Here is a 22,058-nt window from a genome sequence, read left to right as displayed (position 1 = left end):
TCTGTGTTTGGCTGGGTTCTGGAGTGTAGAGCGGCCGCTGGGAGGTGCCGGCGCCTGCGGGCCTAGTTCTGTTCCGCTGGGGCTTGGCGTCCGGGACTGCGGCCGCGCGGTGTGCGGGGCCCTACCTACACCCGCGGTACTATTAAAAGGAGAACTAGTCAGGGAAGACACTGTGCGGGTTAATTTGGGAAGTGATGGTTAACGGTTCCGGCTTGAGACTCCTTACTTGTGTTGTAAATTTTGGTGGGGGCAGAGATGGAAGCTGCTCCATTCAACACTGAGTTTTCAGTCTGGAGACGTAAAGACTCTTGAATTGTAGGTACTGATTTTGTTCTGGTGTGTTGTGCTGTTTGGCTCTGTGTGCTTCCATTTGAGCAGTCGGTGGTGGAATTACTGATTTTTTTTTTTAAAACCATCACAGTTATTTGAAAACGCGTGGTGAAAGGAGCAGAATGAAGGGAAAAGGGAGGAATTCCTGGGGCTTGCCTATTTTTACCTTGAGGAGGTTCCATTTCTATATCGTGGCAAAAGAAAAGATAAGAGAGACCTAGCCTGCAAACATACCAAAAATTATCTTTTGCTATGTATTTTTATATTAGCTGGTGTGAGTAAAAGATATCAAATGAAAATAGCTTTAGAATGAGGCCTAACACGAATTTATTGCAAATGGAAACTTAACTGCAAATATTGGAGGCAAAAACATGCATAGCATGGACTGTTGAAGGCCCTGTCATGTGCCTAATGATCTTGTCCATTTTAAGCAGGGAAAAAAATCAAGGGAACTGAAGAAAAAGAACCTTTCCCCAAAGGAGATAGAAGATGGGAAAGATGAGATGTCTGAAGATAAGGACAATGGCAGTAGAGATAAGGTAATTGTATGTACAGCGTGGAGCATTAATAGCTTATTAATGTCAACAGTCAAAATCCAGAGTAAGGCTGTTAAACTGCACTGTACAATCTCACAAGTGGTATTGTGAACTCTTTCCAACTAGTTTCGCAAGCCCACCCTAAACTTGGTACCAGAAACTGACAAAGTCATTTTTAGAAAAGAAAATTACAGACCACTCTCATGAGATGCAAAAGTTCCAAACAAAATATTAGCAAGTTGAATATCAGTGTTTTGTAAAAAGAATAAGACATTGTAAGTATGGTTTATTTTGGGAATGTAGAAGTGTTTTTTGTTTCAACGGTGATATTGATTGCCTGGAAATACTGGTTTGAAAGAAAATCTCATGACTCTTAAAATTGCTTTATTAAATGTGTGCCAACCAAACATGTTTATATATTTATTCTTTCTGCGAGTATTTAGATCCGTAGTATGTTCTGCTTTTGACTTGGAGCTTCTGCATTAGTATTTGAATATAGATGGGCTTAAGTTGTGTCCTAAAAGAATTGAGGTGAGTGAATGGGTACACAGGTACTGAATACTGAATGCTTCATGTGTGCAGCCACTGTGCTAGGACTTTATGCATTGTCTCATTTCATCCTCCCAGTGATCGTATTTAGTAGACATCCTTAGCTCCACTTTACAGACAGGAAAACAGATTTAGTCATTGACTAACTTGCTCATGGTTTCTTAACTAATGACAGAATTAGGATTCTGCTGAATCCAAAACCCTTGCTCTTTCCTGGTTCATTCCTCAGTCTTCACCCAAGCAACTCTTTTGGAGAGGCAGACGGTGGATATTTATTGTCTGCTTTGAGCAGCTAGCTGCATAGTAGAAACTTTAACACTATTCAGTCTAGTAGTTTTAATCAATCAAGGGATAGAGCACTGTGCTTAGCATGCACAAGGTCCTGGGTTTAATCCCCAATACCTCTGTTAAAAAATAAATAAACCTAATTACCTTTCCTACACCCCCCAAAAAATAAAACAAATAAAAAAATGTTTAAAAAAAGTAAGTTATCTAGGAGGGTAGGGGTATGGATGAAATAGATGAAGAGGATTAAGAGGTACAAACTACCAGTTATAAAATAAGTAAGTCGCAGGGATGTAATGTACAGCACAGGGAATGTAGTCAATAATACTGTAATAACTTCATATGGTGTGTAATCTGTAAAAATACAGAATCACTGTGTTGTACACTGAAGCTAACAATATTGTACAATAGTACTTCAAAAAAGTCAATTATTCATGCATACTTTTTGATTTTAACTTGAAACATTAAATATGTATTCAGTTGCCAATCTTTTGATGTGGGATGAAAGCCTTGTCTGCATTCACTGTTGGCAGTAACTTATCTTCTCTGTATAAAATACACCCATAGTGCATCTTCTGCATTTTAAAATTTGCTTCTTGAAAGCAAAGCAAAACTTTAAAAACCTAGCAAAGCAATTTGAATGCAGACTTCCACATTTTTACAATTTTCCCCATTCTTTTATGGTTGCTTACCCACACCTGACTTGACTGCAGTTTTTAAACTTTATCAAGTATGTCCAAAGTGTTCAACTTTGTTTTCATAGATTCAATAACTTTGTGCATTAATTCAATCGGTTAACATGACATTTATTATGTAATTGAAACTGCACCTACAGTGGTCATATACAGGTTTGCAAACAAACACAACTGAGGCTTATTAAGGGTACATTTCAGCTCATGGGAGCAGAAATGCCCAGGTGTGCTGGGAGTTCCACATAGCAGTCCATTAGCCACACATGCTTTGCGTTTCATAGGCATCAAGTTAGTAAATCCTGGAATTGAGGCAGTCATTTACTCTAGCCACATAGTTCAGTGTGGCATAGTTAAGTGGACATAGTAGACACAGTTTAGAGAGCACCTACTGTACTGTGATGTCTACAATGCAGTACATTAACTCTCCATAGCCGTCAGAGCCAAAAAAGTCTTGGTGAATGCAGTGTTTGTTTTGGAACCTAGACTGCTAGCTCAGAGGGAAGTAGAAGCAGTCACGTTATGTTTTCCTTAAACTGAGATGCATGTGATATATTTCTAGACTGTTCCCACTGGCAACCTTTAGTCATTCCTCTCTAAAATGTGATGTCTGTAACAGTTTACTCTAATTGGTGCAGCAAATAATAATACTATCACAGATTAACTTTTAGGCTAACCAAACCCTACTGTTGGCCCATCAAAATTATTCAATTTAAACCCAAGTCAGGGGAGAGTATAGCTCAGTGGTAGAGTGCATGCCTAGCATGCAGAAGGTCCTGGGTTCAATCCTCAGTACCTCCACTAGAAGTAATAAATAAATAGATAAACATAATTACCTCCCACCCACCAAATAGATTAATAAACCTTAGTCTTTTTCACATATCTTCCCTGATCCCACATCATTCCCAGGTCAGATGAACCGGTCCCTCATCTGTTTCCTTGTCAATTTTGTTCATTACCAGTATTGCTAATCACATCATATTATAGTTTCTCATCTCTTCCTGTGATGTGGGTTGAGATATATATACCAGTTGTGTTTTTGCTGGGGCTGCCGTAATAAAATATCTCAGACTGGGTGACTGAAACAACAGAAGTTTACTTTTTCACAATTCCAAAATCAAAGATCAAGTTGTTGACAATTTGGTTACTTCTGAGGCCTCTCTCATTGGCTTGTAGATGTCTGCCTTCTCACTGTGGTTTCACGTGGTCATCCATCGCCCATAGTTCTTCATTTTCTCCTTTTGTATATGGTGAGACTTCATTTGGTGTTCTGCTAAACTTTTCATCTTTAGTCATTTAGTTTTGTAACACTGTGCCCTGTTATCAGTAGCCCCGGGATGGGAATTGACAGGGTAGACAGGAAGCATGAAGTCCAGTCTTTGGGGCCTGGCTCTCATTCCTGTGTATATTCCACGTGGCTGTGTGGGGCCTTCTTTGGTGTTTCACTTGTATGCAGAGAGCTGGGACTCCACAGGCACGTGGAGCCTCCTACACAGTAGTTGCCTTGGCGTACTTTCCTTGGGCAGTGCTTGCATATTTTTAGAAACCTAGATCCTTCCCTCTGGAGATTCTGATTTGCTAGCTCTTAGTGAAGTATGAGAATTTTCTTCTCTTCTTTTCCTTAGACAAGCATGCCAGGTTATTCTGGTGCTGGGAGCTCTTTCCTGCACGTTGAAAAATTCATCCTGGAGGAGATCAGCACGGATGTTGACACGTATGCCCGAGCAGATCTTGCACTTGCTGACTGTGCAGTATGATCGTCACCTCCTGGCCAAAGGGGAGACCTCGTCACTGCTGCTCTCCCTCCTCCAGGTTGTCATCCCTCAGAAGAACCATAGGAAGGTTACCACTGCTCCAGGAAATAAAGTCAGGGGGAAAAAAGCATCTGGCTCCCATGTTTGCTGAGAAATTAATACCACCATGTAGGGAGGGAGCCACAGGAGCCAAGCTGCCAGGAGATAGGAGGAATGCCAAGCTGGAGGGCCGTGAGGAGAGACGTGCGGACTCTGATGAGAATGAAGGTAAGAACAGTGGGTTGGATGAGGACCAGGAAGGTAGAGACCCCTTCTGGGGACGTCCCTGGTGCTGGCTGTAAGGCGGCAAAGTTCAGCCCTGCATGCCATCCCACATGGCTCTGGGACGGGTTCTGTGAAAATCCCAGCCCTCAGAACTGTTGCCTCGGAGGTCCCCGGCCGATTCACCAGGCTTGGCTTGAGGAGTCTCTGAACATTTGACTTCTGCTGTCCAGAATCAGAGAATGACCAGAATCAAGGTTTTCTCTTTGAGCTTTATACCTTGATTGTTTCTCTTTTTGTGCTTATGAGCCACGCAGGTGAATCATCCCCCTAACTTACTCTCAAGTGATTTTGTTTTTGTCTTGACAGACTCTGTGTAACATTTTAAATGGTATTGCTTCCAAAGCAATAATTCTTAGCGTTTTTTAAAAAATACAATGGCAAAACATTTTAAATTATTTCAAAATATAAGTTTAAAATGACAGTGAATTTTTCCCCTTAGATTTGTGTATATAGTCAGATGTATGAGCAGTTTCTCTGAAAGAACAGTTTGTCATTTACGTTCTTAACAAGTCTGTGAGGCAGTAATTGATTAGGAGGGTTTTCATTTAGATTCTGAAAAAGAAGTCATATGAGAAAAGCCTTTCCTGTGGGGGCGAAGGAAGATGAGTAGGATAGGGAGGGTGGTGACAAAGGCTGCCAGGAAGAGGAGGAAGAGGGAGGTCAGAACGACCTGAACTAGCTCTGGAAAGTGCTGGCCACTATCAGGGAATAAGAGAGATAAGGGAAACCCTTGGCCAGGGCTGTGGGTTTCTTTTATGAACTTGGACTTTCTAATTAATTTATAAGTGCTTTTAAAAGTGTTCTGACAGACCTAACCCAGGCGTCTGGTGGCGAACAGGCACCACGTAGGTACAGTGTTCGTGGACTTTGTAAAAGCTTCCACTTTACTCATTAGTGGCACAGATCATTAAGAGTGCAACATTCTGGCTTTCACCCGCAGAGTCTATGCAAAAAACCACCTGATAAACAGAAGAAGGAAATGGCCAAAAGAAGGCTTTCCCTGAAGCCAAAATACAGAAATTAGAAGGTAACCTCTTTGCTGTGTTTTAAAGCACAAGAGACACGTGGAGAATTTCATATTGGCAAAACTCAAATCTCTGTTAGCCCAAATGATGAACAAAGGAGTTTTAATTGCAGCCTGGTGTTACAATATGCCAGTCTTTAATGGAAATTTCTTTTGACATCATTCTGAACTGTTTATTTGAGTTCTTTCTTTTCTTTTTTCCTTTCTTTTTTTTTTTTTTTTTGCCTTTTTGTATGGCAGCTGAACCACCTGTAACTTTCAGACTATTTGTTGGAAAACTGAATTTCAACAAAACCGTTGCTGAACTAAAAACTGATCTTAGTGAATTTTTTGCTAAAAATGATGTCGCAGTTGACAGTGTCAGAGTCAGCTTGTCCAGGTAAATAGATTGTTGTTAAGAGTTTATCAGCCCAACAATGATTATTCAGGTCAGACCGTCTTGTGACTTGCTCCTCATCCCTCAGTAGGACATTACCTTGGTCTCTTGCAGTTTAGAGCATTTAAAACCCTTCAGTGGCTTATTTAGTAAATCCATTATATTAATTTTTGCTATCCCATTTTTCCAACCAGAATACTAAAGTAATCCGAAGATCTTCCAAGTCATTCCAGAGACACATTTTCATGATTTTTCAGCTGTGAACAATGCCATTTGCCTTAGAATTATTTTAAACTAATCACAAATTTAATCATGAAACCCCTAGCTTTGGTGGCAAATATAGGTTCTGTATCACTTCCGCTTTTTTGCTGAGTTGAATTGCATCCTTTCTTACTTCTTTCTCATCAGAAGCACATGCCTTGGGCATGGGCGTGTTTATTTTATGGTACTCAGAATTTCTTAGGTAGAGTTGAGAAGATAATAGTAAACATTCACTGAGCGCTAAACTGTTCCAGGCATTTTCTTAGTTCCTTGTTTATTTAACTCCTTGAAACCATAAGACAATCCTCAGTAGTAATTTTTGTCATTATTCCCATTTTACAAAGGAGGGAATTGAGGCACAGAGAAGTTAAGTGACATGCCCAATATCCCACAGTTAGAAAGTGGCGGGGGCAGGATTTGAACCCAGCGCTCTGACTCCAGAACTTCTGCCAAGACTTTTGTCTTATTGCTCTTTTTACCGTTTTTGTGAACTGTATTTTGAAATATTGTCGCATTTGCAGTAAATAAAGGTTCCTTTTGCATTAGAAAAATATTCTGACTGTAATAGCCCTTGAGTTTGCTAACATATTCTGTATTAGGATTGATATTTTTGTTCCAGTTCCCAAATGCAATGGCTGTTTCTTAAAACAGAAATTCAAAAGCTTGTCATTTCAAGCTTCATTTTCTATAGCTTTTGGTTAAATTTAGTCAGTTTTTAAACAGAAAACTAATAAAGATTCAACGGGTAAGTTTGCACTGACTCTCCGTCCTTGCCCTGGAGGAGGGCTTTTCAATTTTGGCACTATTGACATTTGGGGCCAGATAATTCCTTGTTATGGGGGGCTGTCCATTTCCTTGTAGGCTGTTTAGCACATCCCTGGGGATCTTCCCATTGACACTGGAAGTGCCCCCTTACTAGATGTGACAGCCAAAAATGTCTCCAGACATTGTCAGACTCACCCCGGGTGAGAACCCCTGCTCTCTGGTTACTTCATAGCACTGCTGTTGCTAGTTGGTGGAGCCTTGGTTTTAAATTGTAAATTTGGCAGCTGTGTTTGACTCAATGCTAATTTTCACTCTCATATCCAGTGCACTTAGCCAACCAGAAGGCATGTACCTCTTGATTTTACCTGTTTTTTTTTTTTTTTTCCTTTTCGGCTACATCTCTGTTAAGAGATTCGGTTTTGTGAATTTTAAATCTGTTGATGACCAGGAAAAAGCCCTGGAACTTAGTGAGTCGGAGGTCCTTGGGTATAAAATTAAATTTAAGAAACCAAAGGGAAAGGAAACAAAGAAAGGTATGCAAACGAGGTACCTTGTTCATAGATACCTGTGCATCTAGAAGATTCTGCATCAGGCGGGAATATCACGTTCTTTCTCATCCAGGGCAAGTACTCCTCAGTTTCTGGCAAGTCACCGGCCTCCACAGCACAGTCTTTCTCACCTTTAGGCTGCATTGCTCACCTGCCCTGTCGTCATGTTCGTGACTCATTCCCTGGCCACTAACAGCCCCTCCAGAGAGTCTCAGCTTAAAGGTCACTTCCTTAGATCAGAAGCATTTTCCCTGACCCCTCAAACAGTTAAGTCTTCTCTCCTCCATGTTTTCATTTCCCTTTTTATTTACTTTTCCTTCCTGGCACTTACCACAGTTTGTAATTATGTGACTGTTTGTTTACTAGCCTTTTCCCCAACAAGACTACGTTCCCAGGAGTGGAGGCCAAGTCTGTATTTTCACCACCAGCACGTAGCACAGGCCCTCACCCAGACTCTGTGTTCAAATATTTGTTCAGTGAAGGAATATGTACTGTTTCCACTCTTTAACTATTTGAGAAGTATTTTTGTCTCTGTTAGAGCACTTTTGATGCTTATGAGATCTAAACTCAGACTAAAAATACTCTTTTGTGTATATACAGATGGAAATGCCAAAATGCTTTTGATCAAGAACAGAGTCACTCAGCATGAATTAATAGAAGTGTTTGAGGATACTTTTCAAATCAGACTGGTGAGCAAGGATGGGATGAGTGAAAGGTATGTTTTGTACCTTGTACTGAAAATATATGTCTACTGGATTCTAATGTAACAGAATTTCATTATATTCTCCCAAATCACTCATACCTGATTTTAGAGAAGAGTAGTCATCCAGGCTTTCTACTGGCAGACATAAAAAGCATCATAAATGGATAGCCAAAGGCTTCTAGAAAATTGTAGTGGTGTCACAGACAAATAAAGACTTACTCTATCAAGTATAAGATTGAAGACTGGAAGAATCTAGTTATAGGTTTTTGTTTTGTTTAATTTATTTTTATTGAAGTATAGTCAATTTACAGTGTGTCAATTTCTGGTGTACCTCACAATGTTTCAGTCATACAGGAACATACATATATTCATTTTCACCATAAGTTACTACAAGATATTGAATTTATTTCCCTGTGCTATACAGCATAAAATTGTTGTTTATCTATTTTATATGTATTAGTTAGTATCTGCAAATCTCAAACTCCCAATTTATCCCTTCCCACCCTTTTTTCCCCCTGCTAACCATAAGTTTGTTTTCTATGTCTGTGAGTCTGTTTCTTTTTGTAAATTAGTTTTTTTTTTTAGATTCCACATATAAGTGATATCATACAGTATTTTTCTTTCTGTTTCTGGCTTACTTCACTTAGAATGACATTCTCGAGGTCCATCCATGTTGCTGCAAATGGCATTATTTTACTATTTTTATGGCTGAGTACTATTCCATTGTATAAATATACCACATTTTCTTTATCCTTTCATCTGTTGATGGACATTTATGTTGTTTCCATGTCTTGGCTATTGTAAATAGTGCTGCTATGGACATTGGGGTGCATGTATAGTCATAGGTTCCCTGCATTCCACTTTATTTCAGTCACTTCAGGGCTAACTCCAGTAAAATCACACACTTGGTGAGTTACCTGTGCAGGTACTAAAAGAGAACATTGAATTGGTCTGTTAGAATGATGTAAGCAATTAATGAAACACTATCACTGTGTATCTAGGCTTTGGTAGCATAAGAGGGTGAATACGGTGAAATTAGAAAAGATGGACTAGAATGCATTTTGAAGGGATTCTCAATGAGACGAAAATTGGAAATCAGGATTACAGATACACTTGAGCTAAATTTGTTGGTGTCAGTTAACTCTAAAATAACCTCTACTGTATATATATATTTTTTTAGGTTTCTCTATTTTTATTTTATTTTTTATTGAAGTATAGTCAGTTTACAATGTTGTTTCAATTTCTGGTGTACAGCACAATTCTTCAGTCATACATGAATATACATATATTCATTTTCATATTCTTTTTCACCATTCTGCCATGTATTCTGATGAACATAATCTCTAGAAAAGACTCCTGCAGATTTAGAAAACAAGTCTGAGAGGATAAATCCCAAATTGTTAGTGGTGTTTGCTGTAACAAGTACTGTGAGCACTCTGCTGGGCTTGCAAACTATACAGAAAAATTAACTAAAATAGATGAAAGACCTAAATGTAAGCACTACGATGAAAAGACAGAAGTAAATCTTTGTAATCTTGGATGAGGGTATTACACAAGCCATAAAAAAGAAGATTGAGAAATTGGGCTTTATCAAAATTAAAAACATTTGTACTTCAAAAGACACTATCCAAAAAGTCATAAGAAACTCTACATCCTGGGAGAAGATATTGCAAATCATATATCTGATAAGGGACTTATATTCAGGATACATAAAGGACTTGTACAGCTCAATCATAAAAAGGCAACCCAATTTAAAAATGGGCAAAGGACTTGAATGGACGTTTCTTCAAAGAAGGTATACAGACGGCCAATGGACATGAGGAAAGATGCTCAACATTAGTTGTTAAGGAAATGCAAATCAAAACCATGATGTGATACCATTGCATATTCATTAGAGTGGCTGTGATAAAAAAGACAGACAGTGACAATGTTGGCAAGGAAGTAGAGAAATCAGAACCCTCATTCATTGCTGGTGGGGAATGTAAAACAGTGTAGTTGCTTTGGAAAACAGTTTGGCAGTTTCTCAAAATGTTAAACATAGAGTTGCTGTATGATCCAGCAATTCTGCTGGAATTGAAGTACTGATACATGCGACAACGTGGATGAGTCTCCAAAATATTGGGCTGAATGAAAGAAGCCAGACACAAAAGATGGCATATTTGTATAATCCCATTTATATAAGATGTCTAGAATAGACAGATCTGTAGAGACAGAAAGTAACGTAGTGATTGCCGGCAGCTGGGGGACGGCAGTGAGTTGAGGGGAATGAGGGGTGACTACTGATGGGTACTTTGTGGGATGCTGAAGATGTTCTAAAATCAGATGGTGGCAATGGTTCTAGAATTCTGTAAACACACCATTGTACACTTGGTGAATTTTATGACATGTAAACTATATCTCAGTAGAGCTTTAAATAAAAAAAGACGTGTATATGTGTATACATTTGCTTTTATATGTACAGCATGTTACCTCTAAGGATAGAAACTGGGCAGAAGGAAGACTTTGCTATATCTTTTCTATCTTTTGCATTCTGAGTCTTGTATGTTCATTCCTGATTCAAAAGACAAATAATTAAAAGTGCTAAATGTTGACCGTTCTTTCTTCTCTCTCCTATCCCAACCCCACAACTGCAGGATCGCCTATATTGACTTCAAGTCACAGGCCGATGCAGAGAGAGCCTTAGAACAGAAACAAGGAACTGAGATCGGTGCCATAGTTCTGGACCATGTTGGAAAGAAAAGCCAAAACCAAGAAGAGAGAGATGGAAAAAACAGCGCCTGGAGAAGTAAGGGTGTTAAAGCTGTAGATGGAGACTTGCCAGGCTTGTTTGTTAGCATGGCCCCCAGGGAGGGACTGGCAGGAGGTTAAGGGAACTTGATACTTTTAAATATAATTTCTCCCTATATCAGAATGCATAAATCATCCTCATAATTCTATCAAGCTAATGGGTTTTGTCCTAGTGAACTGTGACTTTGATGTCTGCAAAAGGCGTGGCACTTTGAGATACATCAGTTCAGTTCCCCTTTTTGGGGTATCTTCTAGGATTCTGTTTGAACAAGATCTTGAACCTTTGGTTTCAGAATTAGATATTTAATTCTCTTCAACATTTAATTCTCTTCAAATAGAGTTTTTATCAAGTTTAAACCAGAGATTCCAAACCAGTGTCCCTAATCTGCTTAATCTGATTGGTAGACATGATGCCTACACAGTGTTTAAAGAAAAAAACAATAGAATTTACCATGAATATTTTTATTTAAATATTTTTTTCCTTTTATAAAGCTTAAATTTTTTTGCTTGTTCTAATTTATTTTATTTTTTATTGAAGTGTAGTTGATTTACAATGTTAGTTTCAAGTATACAGCAAAGTGATTCAGTTACATATATACATGCATAAGTATATTTTTTCAGATTCTTTTCCATTATAGCTTTTTATAAGAAATTGTATATAGTTTCCTGTGCTATATTGTAGGTCCTTGTTGTTTATCTGTTTTATATATAGTAATGTAACCGTGAATATTTTTAAAAATCAAGAAATTTCACATAAAAATCTGGATTTCTAGCTTCTTTTGCTACATCAGAGAATCTGGTGGCCCTGGGGCCACACTCTACGTGTCCACAGGCATCTGCTCCCTCTTAGTGTTGGCTACAACCCCCACTGTTCTTGACGTTCTCCCCAACTCTGAAGGAGTGACCATACTCTGACACTTTGGAAAAAATAGTTAATACTTTTTTCTTCCAAAGTGGTACTTTTTTCTTATTGATAAAGATGACATTTTAATATGTCTTGTATATTTGTCTTTTAAAAGTGGGAAAATGAAAGTTAGAACAAGAAAGCCATACATTTCAAGAAACATGGGAGAAAACTTATTTCTTTGTGGAGGTAAAGAATGTTCCTACATGTTTAATATGCAAAGTCTGTCTGCGTCGAGAGAATGTAGCCTAAGACAGCATCATGAAACCAGCCATAGTAAGAACCATGACGGGTTTACGGAAAAGATGCGGGATAGAAAACTCAACGAGCTGAAAAAAAGACTGAAATTTCAACATGATTTTCTTTTGAATGTGAGTAAAATAAGTGATGCTGCTATGAAATGTAGTTAAGTGTTAAGCAAGAAAATTGTCCGGGCATCAAAACCCCCTACAGATGGCGAGTTTATAAAGGACTGTCTACTGAGTGCGGCGGAAATCATGTGTCCTGAATAGAGACAAGCGTTTGCCGACATCAGACTCATTGGTGATATTGTTGCGCAGCACGTTGACAACATGACTGAGGACTTGCAGGACAAGTTGCAAGAAAAAGCCAGATCATTTGTGGCTTTCTCCATTGCAGCTCAGGAAAGCACTGATGGAAATGACACCCCCCACAGAGCTGTCTTTATTCGTGGTGTCAATGAAACTTTTGATGTGACCGAAGAACTTTTGGGTGTGGTCCCCATGACAGGCACAACATCAGGAAATGAATTATTTCAATTTGTTGAGAAAAGTCTTAAAAAATTTAACATGGACTGGTCAAAATCAATATTAGCACAGATGGTAATTCTGCAGTGGTTGGTGTTAAAGAGCTAGTTACAATACTGAAATTGAAAGTGTCGGGGCTTTGCCAAGACACAGCACTTAAGTCTGTGTGTGGCCTCATTCTCCAGGAGTCACTTTAGGCTAAAAAATTTAAAACGGACCACGTCATGGACATAGTAATTTATACCATAACCTGGATACGTTGCCATGGCTCGGACCACAGAAAGTTCAGTGCTTTGTTTAATGAGTCAGATGCACAATATGGAAGCATGTTCTGCTCCATGGAACTTAAGTGGCTAAGTCATGGTGAGATCCTCAGGCACTTTTTTGAACTATTGGAAGAAATTGACTTTTTCATGTCTTCTAAAGGAAAAGCTGTGCCTCAGCTTATGAGCAAAGACTGGGTCAGAGACTTAGCCTTTTTGGTTGACATTATGACGTATCTAAACATGTTGGATATTTCTCTGCAAGGATGTTCACAAATGGTGACACAAATGTATGATTCACTTCACTCATTCCTAGCGAAATTGGGTCTTTGGGAGACTCATTTGGCAAGGAACAGTCTGGCCCACTTTCCTACGCTGAAATTAGTTTCTGAAAATGAAAAGGATGGACTGAACTACATTCCCCAAATTAAAGAGTTGAAGACTGAATTCCAGAAAAGGTTCTCTGATTTCAGAGTTTATGAGAATGAACTAATATTGTTTAGTTCCCCTTCTCCATTAATATTAATAATGTGAATGAAGAGCTACAAATGGAAGTTACCGAATTGCAGTGCAACACTATACTGAAAGTGAAATATGATGATGTTGGGGTCCCAGAATTCTACACATACATTGGGAATGGTAACCCTAAATATAAAAACCATTGTGCAAAGACTTTGCCCATGTTTGGAAGTACTTTATGTTTGTGTGCAGCTATTTTCTGCTATGAAGCTGAATAAAACTGAATACTGCTCCCAGTTAAAGGATTCAAAGATGAATCCTCTGCAGGATGTTGCAACACAAAATCCACAACCTTAAGAAAAAAAATATCTACAACCTGACATTGATTGACATCTTGCGGCATAAGAAAGGAATGTCAGATTTTGAATTTCAAATCTGAGGAGTAATACTTTGAATAATTATTTCTATTTCCAAATTATATTTTTTCAACGTCAAAGTTAAAGTGCAATCTCTGGCATCATATGTTTGTGCCTTATAACATATGAAATAAAGTTTGATAGTTTCCTGGCAGTTTATTTTTCCTGGAGTTTACCTTTCTGGCCCTTAGATTATTCAAGTCTATAAACCTCTGCCCTAAAAGCAGCCACATTTTCCCTAAAGGCACTTGGGAGCCGGGGATGTGAACCAGGGAGTCAGCTGCGTGAATGGAATGTTTAGATGCCTTTTTGCAACCCTATCCCCAGGGATGACAGATGTGCCACAGTGATTGTGGAGCTTAGGCCAGAGTAGCCCCCTTCCTTGGACGGAGCTGGGATGGCACAGCCAATAGTGGCTTCTGGGCTTCTTTGTTGGTGCTTCCATTTTGCATTTAAACACATTTCTTTTGAAATTTCAACATTGTTGGTCAGCCCACTGTCAGTTGTGGCTGACCCAGGAGCCATCCTGCCTCTTACAGACAGAGATGGGCATTCCTTTGGCATTTGGGCCACCCCAAGGGGATGAAGAACGGGGTGTCAGTGCATCTAAGAGCTTATGACCATTTTCCCGGGGAGAAGGCCCATAGCTGCCATCCGAGTCTTAAAGAGGTCTGCGACCCAAAAGGTGTTTTTCCATCATGAAATTGGGACAGGATTGCTCACTCATACAGAAACTGTATCAGAAACTTTGTCAAATTACAGAAATGATGTAGAACATTTGGAAACTAAAGAAATAAAAGGAAAAACCTATAATCTCCACAACCCATGGTAACTCCTATAAATATTTAGGTATGTTTTCTTTCTGTTAACTTCCTGTGCATTATTTTATATGGTTGAGTACATTGTGTGTTCTGCTCCCTTCCCCCTCACTCCCCTCTAAACATCTGTCAGCCTTTCAAGTTCAAGGTTGAGTTTACTTGATTCTGTCAGGTGTGCACCAGTGGCCTTTGCCCGCCAGAGTGAGTTCTCTTAGCATCACGTGAACCATAAGGTTGATATCCAGGGGTGGGGTTCCTCTTCCATTCTGCCAGGCTCTGATAGGCCAGAGAAATACCCTGTTGTCTGGGAAGGGAGAGGCAGAGGGCATCTGAAGACTCTCAGCACAGCCTTCCAGCGGAGGTGCTGGGACCACTAATGAGAAGAAATTCAGCTGAACAGCCACAGCAGAGCAAAGAGGGAGACGGGGCCTTTGGATGGGGTCTAAATTCATGGCTCCAGTCTTAGCTGAGCCACCAGTGCTCCCTGAAAGTCTTCCATGTCCCTTGTCCACGTCCCCATTCTCCCCACAAGTCAGATCAAACCTGCCACTCTTCTCTCATTCTCATTTGGTAACTTCACATCCTCAATAAAAGCCATTTGAGAAGAACCCCTCCCCTCCTGTACATGTTTACATACTTGCCTGGATCTGCAGCCTCCTCCCTTCCCATCCTAAGGTAACTTCTTCCTGTCCATGGCCAATCCCTTGATCCTCCCACTGTTCTCTGGTCTCCATCCTTGAGGGCTTTCCTCCATCCTCTACCTTTCTGAACTTCTGGGATTTTTGTTTGTACTGGCTCCTTCCACCAATATTTAAACATGCCCATGTCCCTGTCATACTCCTTTTAATTTTCTAATTCAAAGTTCTAAATTAGGACACACATTCACTGGTTCGGAATGCAATAGGTGTAAATTGAAAGGTCTCCCTCCCACTCCCCTGGTCACCCAGCTCCTTTGTATGAAAGTAAACAGTGTGGGGGCTTCTATGGGCTGAGACTAGATATGTGTTCACCACTACCTTTGGCTAGAGCTTGGTCAAGTGACCATGGCTCTGTTCCCAAGGGAGGAAGGGAAATGTACAAGAGCCATGCATCCAGGAATAAGGAATGGTTTGGATGAGCAGCTAGCCAGTCTGCTGCCATTGGTCTTCTGTTGATGCTGCCATCAGTTCCAAAGAGTCCAAAACAGAGCCTTTCCCTCAACCCACACCTGCCTCCGAGGTCCTGTTTCCTTGAAAGTGTATCTTGTGTGTCTTGAAAGAGTTTCCCAATTTGCTGTCTGTAATTCCCCTACAATTCCTCCGTGCAGCTGTGATGGAGGTGCCCCCACCCCCTCTGTTCTGTTGAAACTCTTCCCAAGGACACCAGGGACCTCTGTGGCAAAGGTTCCCAGATGCTTTTTAGATCATATCTTAATCCCTGTAATATTTGACACCACTGACCACCCCTTCCTCTCCCTTTGAAATCTCATTATTTTCATTTTTCTCCTCTCTGAATGCTTCTTCTCGGGCTCTCCCCTTCCTCTGGCCCTCAAATGTTGTTGCTCCTCAGATGACTCCCCCCCCCCCCGCAGCTTATCAGTGGCTTTTACCCTTTGGGGAGAAGGGGAAAGGGGAGGGCAGTCAGGGAAACTGTTGGCGCATCAGTTAAAAGTTACCAACTCTCTTGCAAGAATTATGTACATGTGCACCTACACATGTATTTTTATTGCACTTTCAGGAGGTCCTCAGATGCAGATGCTCACCTTGATCTCCAGGTTAAGCACCTCTATTCTATGAGTTTCTTGGGTGACTCCGTCTAGCTCATGGCTTCAGTTACATGCAGAGCCTTCCAGAGTGATATCTCCAACCCAGCACTTCCTTCTAAATGTCAGCTTGTAAGCCGCTGGACCTCTCCATTAGGGTATCCTACAGGCCCTGTCAATGTATGGTGTTCAGGATTGAATTCACCGTTTCCCTAACTTCTAAAGCAGCTCTCCCTTGGTTTTGTTTATTTTGCTGAATGGTGCCACCATCCACCTAGTTTCTGGCTCAAGTCCAAAACTTGGGAGTCATCTTGTACTCCTATTTTCTCATTTCCCATTTCTATGTTGCTGCTAAATCCTGTTGCTTATATTACTTAACTAAGCTTTTGAATTTTTCCACTTCTCTAATCCCATTAGTAACAAACGTTATTACTCTTGTTGGGACCATCATCATCTCTTGCTTGATCTTCTGTGCAAAAGCCCTCTAACTGGTCTCCCTGTGTCTCCATCTATAATCTTTCTGCCTTCAAAACATTCTCCACCCAAGTGACCAAAAAAAAAAAACAAAACAAAAACCAAATTAGGTCACATTACTCCCCTGCTTAACAGTCTCCAGTGATTCCCTAAATCATTTATAATAAGACCCAAACTCTTCTTAACAATAAAAAACCCAATTAAAAAATGGACAAAGGACTTGAATAGACATTTCTCCAAAGAAGATGCACCAAATGGCCAATAAGCAAATAAAAAGATGCTCAGCATCACTAATCATTAGGGAAATACAAATCAAAACTACAAGGAGATACCACCTCACACTCATTAGAATGGCTACTGTAACAACAACAATGAAAAAAATAACGTGTTTCTGAGGCTGTGGAGAAATCGGAGCCCTGGTACACTGTTGGTGGGAATATAAAATAGTACAACTGCTGTGGAAGACAGTATGGTGATTATTCAAAAAATAAAAAATAGAATTATCATATGATCCAGTAAATTCACCTCTGGGTATATACCCAAAAGAATGAAAGCATGGTGTCTTAACAGATATTCGTACACCCATGTTCATAATGGCTAAATCGTGAAAGCAACCAAAGTGTCTCTCAATGGATTAATGGATAAGCAGTTTGGTATATACATATACATACAATGGAATATTAGTCCTCCTTAAAAAGGAAGAAAATTCTGGCACATTCTACAACATGGATGAACCCTGAGAACATTCGGCTAAGTGAAATTAACCAGTCACCAAAAAACAAATATAGTATGATGCCACTTATTTGGGACACATAGAGTAGTCCAAATCATAGAAACAGGAAGTAGAACAGCGGTTTCCAGGTCTGCAGGGAGGGGGAGTGTGCATTTTTGTCTAATGGGTATAGAGTTTCAGCTTTACAAGATGAAAAGAGTTCTGGAGACGGATGGTGGTGATAGTTGCACAACGTTATGAATCTATTTCATACCATTGAACTGTACACTGAAAAAACAAATTAAGATGGTAAATTTTGTTATATGTATTTTACCATAGTAAAAAAAATTAGGAAAAAACCCCCAAACCTCCCACCTAATGTGGGACTACAAAGCCCTGTGTAATTGGGGCTCTCCTGTCTCCCCGATCTCTTCACCACTTGCTCCTCACTGCATGCCTGATAGTCGCTTGCTTTCTGTGCCTTGAGTCCTTTGACATAACTGTTCCCACTGCCTGGAATAGTCCTTTCCAGATCTCCTGACCACTCAGATCGGAGCTACTTCTGAGAAGTATCCTTCTCCATGCATGATATCAGGAGGCACGTGGTTTCCATCTGCCCCTTTCCTGGTGATGTTCACTTTGGTCATTTGGTTAAGATGATTTCTATCAGGTTTCTTTTTATAAAATTACTCATTTATAAGTATCTTATGGAGAGATATTTGAGACTCTAATATCCCATCATCCTGCTTTCTCACACTAATTTTACCATCTATTGCTAAATCTTGCCTGAAACAATTATTGCTGAATGGTGGTTTTCAGTTTTTCTCATTTTACATCTATTAGTTAGAATTCTGTGAGATAGGCTTCCCTTATTTATTTCTTCATTCATTCAAGTATTTATATCAATATGGACTCACAGATTCTTATTTTATTCTATAGGTTCTTATTCTGTGGATTATCATCTGTTACCATCATTATTTATTTTGTCTGTCAGATTGTCCCAGATTTGGCCTGGGAGCCATTCAAGTTGCCTCCTGCGTCCCCATCATTATTTGAGCCCTTTCTTCCCTTCTGGCACCACAAGGATGTTGGAGGCTCATCTTGTGCTTTCCTCGCTGCAACCCTGGAAATAGTTATTTCTGTACAGAGTCGTGGTGCCTCTTCTGGGAGAACAGCATTAGACACCAAGATCCAGGCCCTGGTGAGTTCCCTGGTGGTGTGCTTTAGGACTTTCAGGCCCTCTCGGTGGACAGAGTTAAGTAAACGTATATGGACACACGTGCATGTCTAAAGCTATTTCTCCATCTATCAATGTGTATTTTGAAAACCATGAGTTCACACTGAAGCCACCACAGTGTTCATCAACACCACAGTGTTTATTTCAGCCCACCGCTTCATTACTTCCAGCTCAGTTTTCTGACAGTCAGAAATCTGGGTCTCATTAGTCACAATGTATTTACTTATTTGCTTAGTGCTGGAATACACATAAGCAGTTTCTGAATTTCTAAACCATAGCTCTGTGAAAATTGAACCTTCTACTTAGAGTACAATATTGTGCTGCTTTTTCCCTGTAGTCTTGGAATATATAGTCAAATACTCATTTCTGAATTCGCTCAGGTGAGTGCTCCCCGGAGTCCTCAGTGTTGTGATGTTACTCATTTGTGGTACAGTTTGGCTCATTCGTGTCTGTTTGTACTCCACGTTGGGTCGTCTCCACTCCCTGCCTTTCCCAATTCCTCGTTGTTTGAATTTTAAAAATGTGTGGAACATAGAAATGATTCTAAAAGTTGGAACTACACAGAGATACTCAGACAAATGTCACTTCCCCATGTCACCCCCTCCCGTCCTTCACACCCTGCCCCACCCCTACAAGTAACCGATCTCGTTAGTTTCTGGCTTATCTGAATTTATCACTTTTTGCACATGAATATTTTCTAGTTCCCCCGCTTTACATGATAGGCAGTGTGCTATAGATCGCTCTTGCACTTTGCTTTTTTCACTCGACAGTTTCTTGGGAATCATCCATAAACGTTTGGGCTATTGTGTTACGGCACTGTTACTCACCACCAGTTCATTTCAACTGTTTCCCCGGTCCTAGAAGGGGAGGTGGAGGGAGGCCAGGCTGGAGGGGCAGGCAGAGGCCAGATCCCCACCCAGGCCCTTGCTTGCTGCACTAGTGACTGGGACAGGGCCTGGGCAGGGCCAGGGTGAGGAGACAGGGAGCCCAGCCAGGAGACCCCGCAGTCGCCTTGGCCTGAACGAAGGCAGGGGCAGAGGAGATGGAAGGAAGGGGACTAATTGGGGAGGGTGACATCTGGATATGGGGGGACAGCAGACAAAGAAGCAAAGATGCCTCCCAGATTTCTAGCTTGGTGACCAAGGGAGAGAATGGAAGGCAGAGGAGCTGGTTTGAGGGAAACCAAAAGGCTGATTGAGAGCTTGTTAGAGGGCAGGGGTAGGGGCTGTGTACCATCAGCAGATAGCTATGGTTTAAATGATGGCTGTGCATGGGATGCCAAAAAGTGAGATTCAAAAACGGGTGTGGTATAATGCTGAGTGAAAGTAGCCAGACCCAAAGGCTACCTGCTGTATGATGCCATATCTATGACATTCTGGAAAAGGCAAAACCAGAGAGACAGAAAGTAGATCAGTGATTGCCGGGGCTGGGAGTGAGAAAGCGAACTGACCACAAAGAGCGTGAGGGATATTTCTGGGAGTGGAATACTCAGTCTGGATTATATCATGACTGCATATGTTTACTGAAACTCATTGAACTGGACACACACAAAAGGGATGAGTCTTACTGTGTAATTTTATATCTCAATAGGTGACTTTTTGAAAAATGGAAGAGCCTAGGGGATGCTGATGGCTGTGGGGCATTAAGGAGAGGGTCCAGAGGAGAATGAGGGTCCCTGAGCTGCGTCCTGAGACACTATGGAACAGAAGAATTGAGTGTCAAATACCAAAAGGGACAAGTAAGATGAGACCTAGCAGGTTTCCCTTGGATGTGACAACCAGGAGGCCACTGATGACCCTGACCAGAGGGGATTTGTTTTTTCTCCTGTGTAAGATTCCATCTTCCCCATGTAGGGTCCCCAGTCCTCCCTGTGTAGGGTCTCCATCCTCCCCATGTAGGGTCCTCATCCTTTCCAGGCTTCCCAGAAGACAGTGAGCTGTGGAGACAGGCATGATCAGGAGCCCCAGAAACGCTGAGCAAAGGCAAGGCAAGGGGAAGGGCCCAGCACATTTCTGGGAAATGGCAGTGATGGGGACCCCTGAGGCAGCATAGGTCCTGCCTCCCAGCACCATAATTTAGGGCCTACTGCAAAATGAAAATGCAGGGCTCCTGCTCAACAGTTATTGAGCATTATACCGATCCCAGGGCCCTTCTAAGGGTGGGTGGCATGCCCATGAAGCTGGCATGAAGTCGAGTTCCCAAGAAAGCACAGTACTAACTATAGGATCTGGCTGGAGAGGCCCCGCTGCCTTCTCCGTGGCCGGCGGGGCTCCCAGGCTTCGCCAGAACCTGGACATACCGCCATGCTGCCACCTGCTGGCCGTATCAGGCCACTGCACCTCCCTTCAGAGAAGGACCTCGGGTAGAGTGGGAAAACCGGCTTGGTGATCTCCAGGCGACCCAGCCCTTCCTTTCACCCAGGAGAAAACAGCCCCTGGGGCCATTCTGCCTGAGGTCACACCAGCCACAGCACTTAACTGTTGTGTTTGAACCTCATTGTTCTTTACAATCCCGCAAAGTAGAGATGATACTCCCATATAGGTGGGGGGAGGGAGTTTAGAATTTGAGGTTTCCGACTATTGTAGTTGCCTCCCAGGACCCTTTGTTGTCTAGGCACTCCCTTGATCGTTCTTTGGGGGCCCTCTAGCCCAAGGGCTGACCCACCCGGGCCTGGGGCTGCGACAGGTGGGAGGCCCTCACGGATCAGCATAATCCCACTACCTGGCTGCAGGGTAGGCCTGTAACCCAAAGACAGTGAGCAAACTTCTTTTTGGCTGGGACTGCTGGAAAAGATGTTTTCTAGCTCCCTCGGTACCCTAGAATGTGTAGTTGTTGCTTCAATGAAAGGATGAAAGCTGGTCTGAGCATGACGCTGACCTGGAGAAATGGGGAAAGACAGACAAAAAAGTGAGTACAGGATGACACCCTTGAGCTGCTGGTCAAGCCAGCCCTGAAGTGCTGAGAGTCTGAATCCCCTTGTGTATGTAAACAGTTTTGAGCAGCTGTTTACAATGAAAGGTGTCTAATGCAAAAGTCCCTCAAACTGATACAGGAAAAATGAGTGTGGGGCACGAGAAGGGCCGAATCCCAGGTCTCAGCTGAGCCCCTGGGACGTGGCCCGCCAAGTGTGGGTCTTGGGCTTCGCGCAGGAAAGAATTCAAGAGCGAGCCACAGTTGAGTAAAGGTAGATTTATTCAGAGAGATACACACTACATAGAGTGTAGGCTATTTTAAAAGGCGAGAGAAAGGCCAAGACGGGGTGTGGGGGTGGGTGCTCAGGTTAAAGTACATACTCCATAGACAGAGTGCAGGTTGTTTCCGAAGATGAGGGAGTGA

General features: G+C 41.4%; 1 long non-coding RNA gene across 5 annotated transcripts; it reads left to right on the top strand.

Moving 5' to 3' along the window:
* The first annotated feature begins 17 nt into the window (after positions 1-17).
* Positions 18-18,553, top strand: LOC107033874 (uncharacterized). Of its 5 annotated transcripts, none has more exons than XR_012072939.1 (7): positions 18-315; positions 762-869; positions 4,015-4,410; positions 5,408-5,494; positions 8,042-8,156; positions 10,778-10,929; positions 18,480-18,553. It is a non-coding gene; the product is annotated as an uncharacterized lncRNA (long non-coding RNA). The 5 variants fall into 5 exon arrangements; XR_012072937.1 differs by lacking the exon at positions 18,480-18,553 and adding an exon at positions 11,951-14,509; XR_012072938.1 differs by lacking the exon at positions 18,480-18,553 and having other exon boundaries at positions 765-869; positions 10,778-14,509.
* Positions 18,554-22,058: the final 3,505 nt, after the last annotated feature.

The sequence above is a fragment of the Vicugna pacos genome, chromosome 5, assembly GCF_048564905.1.
Source record: "Vicugna pacos chromosome 5, VicPac4, whole genome shotgun sequence".
Taxonomy (NCBI): Eukaryota; Metazoa; Chordata; class Mammalia; order Artiodactyla; family Camelidae; genus Vicugna; species Vicugna pacos.
This window is presented reverse-complemented; position numbering and strand designations above follow the sequence as displayed.